Raw genomic sequence first — 6,000 nt, 5'->3', positions numbered from 1 at the left:
CATTTTACAGAGATACTTCCAGACACAGTTAAATAACAGACGGCTTCTAAGATTATAAACAATTTGGCTCTTTCCTCTTCTGTTATTCGTGTCATATTACGTTCCTTAATACTATTGTTCGAAAAACACGAGTAGATGCCTAAAATAAGTTATTTACAGTCCTTTTATTATCTTTTTATTCCTAAGTTTTACAAATAACACGGTGAACTGCCGTGCTGCATTTTTCCAAACGGAAATCCTTCCACGTTTATTATTAGCGAAATATAATGCTTGGCTTTCCAAGCATCTGTTTCGAAAGAAGAGAAGCTCCAGCATTAATCTGACCTGTCTGTATTTAGAATTAACAGAGCGTCGTCGTAATTAAGTGCATGGCTGACAGTCTTAATTAACGCCTCCGCTCGACTGTTATCTACAGACAACACTTGCATTACGTTGAGTTACCTCCTCAGAGAGGTGCGACACGTGACGTAAAATCCTGTATGGTAAATAACTCACACACGATACACACTGATAAATATTGCCTAACTAATATATTTGTGCTGCATTTAGTTAATAGATATGCAGACGGTAATATGGATCTGTATTATCTTGTTCAGAAACTTCAGTTTTATTCCACTTTCTGCGTTCGTGACATGGCGGGTTTCATTGCCTGACCTGCTTAGTCACCCCCCAAAACTATCTAGAGCTAGATTTTGTTTTTAGTTTTTGCATTTGCTGCACTTCGAGACTTTCGACGAAAAAGTGAGGCACGAACTGGTTTCTAACTACTGACAAAATCAACTGAGAAATTATTAGAGAAAGAACGACGAAAACTGGACATTTTTTACAAAATGCAGTTGCTGGTTTATGGAATGTAAAAGGACACCAAACATTTTTTGCAACACCTGAATAACTACGAATATACCCTATCAGCCTAAGCAGTTTCCAAATTGGATTAACAAAAAGTATAAATATGATGGTGGTTTTAATTTACATATTGCAATGAAGCAGCGATTTAAACATCCTTAAATAAAGTGTTCAAAATTGTATCCAAAATACAGACTGAAATTTTCACTCTGCAGCGGAGTGTGCTCTGATATGAATCTTTCTGGAGGATTAAAACTGTGTACCGGATCGAGACTCCAACTCGAGACCTTTGCCTTTCACAGGCAAGTGCTCTACCAACTGAGTTACCCGAGCATGATTCAGAACTTGTCCCACACCCCGTGACTTAAGAGAGAAAACAACGGCGTGTGAACGCCTGCTGCCACTTCATTGAAACGAAACACTCGGACAGTTCATTTCCGGATGAAGCCTTCACAGCGTTTATAGACTATGGCGCACGTCCACTACTTAATAATGCCTGCTCATAACTTACTGGTCGACTGCAGGTCCATTGTTTATAGTTGTTATACTGACATGCACATAAGAAGGCGAGTGGTGGGGCGATTCACATTGGCAAGGAGCAGTGTACCACGTGACGCTGTAGCCAATAGCGTCGTTCTGCCTGTACCATGTGTTTCGAGGTATGCGTTGGACATTTAGAAGTGATATTCAAGTTGGTTTATCTCTGATGAGGGTACTGAGCCACTACAGTGTTCTTAATGGGTGGCTTAAGGCAAATAAAAAAAGTGTTTTGTTAGGAAGCGACATTGATAGTTTTCTGAAGATATGAATTCTGCTATTGAGAGACAGAAGTAAAAAACGTGGCCGGCTGTAGCACTCACCCCAGTGTTGCCAGTCACAAGGACAGGTAGCGGCTGGTGTGTGAGGCGTGGGTCATGGGCACAGAGCACACTGGCAATGCAGCAAAATAAGCTCCATGTGCTGAACGCGCCACACAGACGTCTCCTTACGTGCACACCACTATAGTTCAAACTGTGTGATGCTAGAATTTTTTTTTCTTTTAAAGAGTCGCAATCTAATGAGGAATGACCTTTCATTTGACCGTGCGGCGTCAGACTTTGGTACGATAATGTTATTGTGCACTAGCTACTCTGAAGTAGTTTACAAAAGTGCACTTCTTTACACGACTGTGTGCGCAAGCTATCACACCGAAAATTATTATGAATTATAATTTCAGCTTCCTAGAAGAAAAAACGCTGTCTAAGCTATTAACTCTTTCATCACTTTGAGATGACTGCACACATAGAACAACAAATTAAATCACTTGGCTCTGTCTACACTTATAATAACATGTAAATCGCTTCACAATGTACTGTACACATGCATACATAATTAATGTTCAAAAGTTAATTATCTGGTTAACCTGCATTGGGCTGAAGGCTCACTGTGTACTGTGGTGGCTGGTATCTACATCTACATCTATATGGATACTCTGCAATTCACACTTAAGTGCGTGGTAGACGGTTCATCGAACCATTTTCATACTACTTCTCTGCCATTCCACTCTCGAATGGTGCATAGGAAAAAGGAACACCTAAACCTTTCCGTTCGAGCTCTGATTTCTCTACTTTTATTATGGTGATCATTTTTCCCTACGTAGATGGGTGTCAAAAAAATATTTTCGCATTCGGATGAGAAAGTAGGTGATTGAAATTTCGTAAATAGATCTCGCCGCAAAGAAAACTACCTTTGTTTCAGTGACTGCCACCCCAACTCGCGTATCATATCAGTGACACTCTCACCCCTATTGCGCGATAACACGAAACTAGATGCCCTTCTTGGCACTTTTTCGATGTCCTCCGTCAATCCTACCTGGTATGGATCCCACACGGCACAGCAGAGGACGGACAAGTGTAATGTAGGCTGTCTCTTTAGTGGGTTTGTCGCATCTTCTAAGTGTTCTGCCAACAAAGCGCAGTCTTTATTTTCCTTCCCACAATATTATCTATGTGGTCCTTCCAGTTTCAGTTGCTCGTAATTGTAATTCCTAGGTGTTTAGTCGAATTGACAGCATTTATATTATTGCGATTTATCGTATACCCAAAATTTATCGGATTTCTTTTAGTACCCATGTGGACGACCTCGCACTTTTCTTTGTTTAGTGTCTATTCGCACCATGCAGAAATTCTCTCTAGATCATTTTGTAATTAGAATTGATCGTCTGATGCTTTTACTAGACGGTAAAGTACAGCGTCATCTGCAATCTAAGGGATCTGCTCAGATTATCACCTGGATCATTTATGTAAATCAGAAACAGCAGAGGGCCTATGACACTACCTTGAGGAACACCAGATATCACTTCTCTTCTACTCGATGATTTACCGTCTATCACTACGAACTGTGACCTCTCTCTGAGAAGAAATCACGAATCCAGTCACACAACTCAGACGATACTCCTTATGCACGCAATTTGATTAATAGTCGCTTGTGAGGAATACTATCAAAAGCCTTCTGGAAATCTAGAAATATGGAATCGATCTGAGATCCCTTGCCGACAGCACTGATTACTTCATGGGAATAAAGAGCTAGCTGTGCTTAATTATAAACTTGCAACAGATAGTATGTCAAAGTAGGTAAAACTTCATTTGGTCGTAATGATATGAAAACAGTTAACTGACTGAACGTAATTCTAATAGCCTGCCTTTGTGCTTCGAAAACACTCGAATTTGTCACACTGATTTTAATATCAACAGGCTCTATGCTGTTTTAATAGAGAATTTGGCACATTACCTATTGCCGTCACTTTCTTGGCGCAGTTCACAGCTACATGATGTAGAAAGCTAGATATTTATAACTGTTTCCTTAGCATCTTCTGATGTTGGTAATTGTTTTTCCTTGGTATTAATTTGGTCTAATAAACGTTAAATATAGGAAACGATTTTAGTCAAGAGGAACATAAATTTGATATCACTCACACTTTTTGAATAAAAACGTGTAAAACACTATTCCGTTAATAAGGCAATAACTATTCAAAAAATTCAAGTATCACAGTGGTGGGCGATTGACTCCCAACTTGACTTTAAGTAATGGCTTCTTCCCAATTGTTCTCAAATTCTAACTGTTCTCAGAAAAAAAAAATACTTAAATGTTCAGTTGTTGTAGTGAGCATTAAGTTTTTCTCCGTCGAAAATGCTACATGAATTCACAAAGCTGTTTCGGTTAAACATTTGGATCCTGTTGATAGGTGGTAACACTTACAACCTGTTGTGAAATATCAGCCAGCATCCATTAGAAGTCTGCCGATGTTCATATCACCACTGTAAAACTGGCTTCTCAATAAAGGCAAAAACTGAGTCAAAATTAATCCACTACATCGACGTACAAATTTTGTATAGACATCTTCTTCACAAGTAGCATTGTTAAAAGTGTTAGCTGAGGCACAATAAATTATGCTCAGACACATCCACGAGCAAGACAGACTAAACGAGATTTCTGAACAACGATTAACGAAAAAAACGGACTTTCATAGTGTACTTTGTTCTTCATCCCTAACCAATACTACTAGTGCTCACTTTGTCCAGAACTCAGCCTTTACCTACCTTTAACACTACAACGCCAAAGTCCATATCCAAACGATCACTTGTTTCTGTTGCCTCCAACGTAATAAGCATCATACAGGGTCCAGAATGAGATTTTCACTTTGCAGCGGAGTGTGCGCTGATATGAAATTTCCTGGCAGATTAAAACTGTGTGCCCGACCGAGACTCGAACTCGGGACCTTTGCCTTTCGCGGGCAAATGCTCTACCAACTGAGCTACCGAAGCACCACTCACGCCCGGTACTCACAGCTTCACTTCTGCCAGTACCTCGTCTCCTACCTTCCAAACTTTACAGAAGCTCTCCTGCGCAGGAGAGCTACCGAAGCACCACTCACGCCCGGTACTCACAGCTTCACTTCTGCCAGTACCTCGTCTCCTACCTTCCAAACTTTACAGAAGCTCTCCTGCGCAGGAGAGCTTCTGTAAAGTTTGGAAGGTAGGAGACGAGGTACTGGCAGAAGTGAAGCTGTGAGTACCGGGCGTGAGTCGTGCTTCGGTAGCTCAGTTGGTAGAGCATTTGCCCGCGAAAGGCAAAGGTCCCGAGTTCGAGTCTCGGTCGAGCACACAGTTTCAATCCGCCAGGAAGTTTCATCATACAGGGTGGCAATTATTGAACTATATGAAATAAAATCGTCATAACTTCTGAACGGTTTGCGTTAGGACGTTCAAACTTCACGGTTGGCCGCGGGACATGATGGCGATTAGTACGCACATGTGCATACGAAGCCCACTTCCATTTGCATGGGTTCGTCAATAAGGAAAACTGGCGCATTTGGGGGACTGAGAATCTACATTTCGCGATCGAGAATGTCCTGTCACGGAATAATCGGTGCGATATTCTATGGCACGGTGAGTACCGAACGGTACGTAAGTTTTTGGAAGATGATTCATCCCCATTATCCAAAGTGAGCCTGATTTCGACAAGATGTGGTTCAATCTAGACGGAGCTCGACCCCATCGAAGCAGGAGAGTGTTCGACGTCCTGGGGGAGCACTTTGGGGACCGCATTCTGGCTCTGGGTAACCCAGAGGACGCTGGCATGGGCCTCTATTGGCAGCCATATTCTCCGGATCGGAACACTTGCACCTGCTTTTTGTGAGGCTATATTAAAGGCTAGGTGTACAGCTATAACCCCAAAATAATTGCTAAGCTGAAAACAGCCATTCAGGAGGTCATCGACAGCATCGATGTCGCAACACTTCAGCGGGTCATGCAGACTTTCACTAATCGTCTGCGTCACGTCATCACCAACGATGACATGCATATCGAACATGTCATAACCTAAATCCCAATATCTGTAGTGACGTTTACATGTTAGATAAAGTGTGTGCGTGCCGTAGTTTGTAACTAATTTAGGTTTTTTTTCTTTCATATACTTCAATAAGTGTCACCCCATACCAGTCAGTGCAACAAACCACTCATTTCTTCCCGCTCCACATTCAATGACTGTTATGAACCGCTCATACTCGGAGAAAATAGTTCGTAACGAAAAACGATGTATTGATAAGGAGCACAAGCTCAGCAAGCATTTCAGATTCACCAAGTCGTGTGACTACATTGGATTTAATCGCAAATG

At 41.5% G+C, this 6,000-nt stretch overlaps 1 non-coding gene across 1 annotated transcript; it reads left to right on the top strand.

Moving 5' to 3' along the window:
- Window positions 1–4,913: 4,913 nt before the first annotated feature.
- Trnas-cga (transfer RNA serine (anticodon CGA)) lies at window positions 4,914–4,988 on the top strand. The gene has a single exon. It is a non-coding gene; the product is annotated as a tRNA-Ser (tRNA).
- Window positions 4,989–6,000: the final 1,012 nt, after the last annotated feature.

The sequence above is a fragment of the Schistocerca nitens genome, chromosome 9 (genome assembly GCF_023898315.1).
Source record: "Schistocerca nitens isolate TAMUIC-IGC-003100 chromosome 9, iqSchNite1.1, whole genome shotgun sequence".
In the NCBI taxonomy this organism is placed as follows: Eukaryota; Metazoa; Arthropoda; class Insecta; order Orthoptera; family Acrididae; genus Schistocerca; species Schistocerca nitens.
This window is presented reverse-complemented; position numbering and strand designations above follow the sequence as displayed.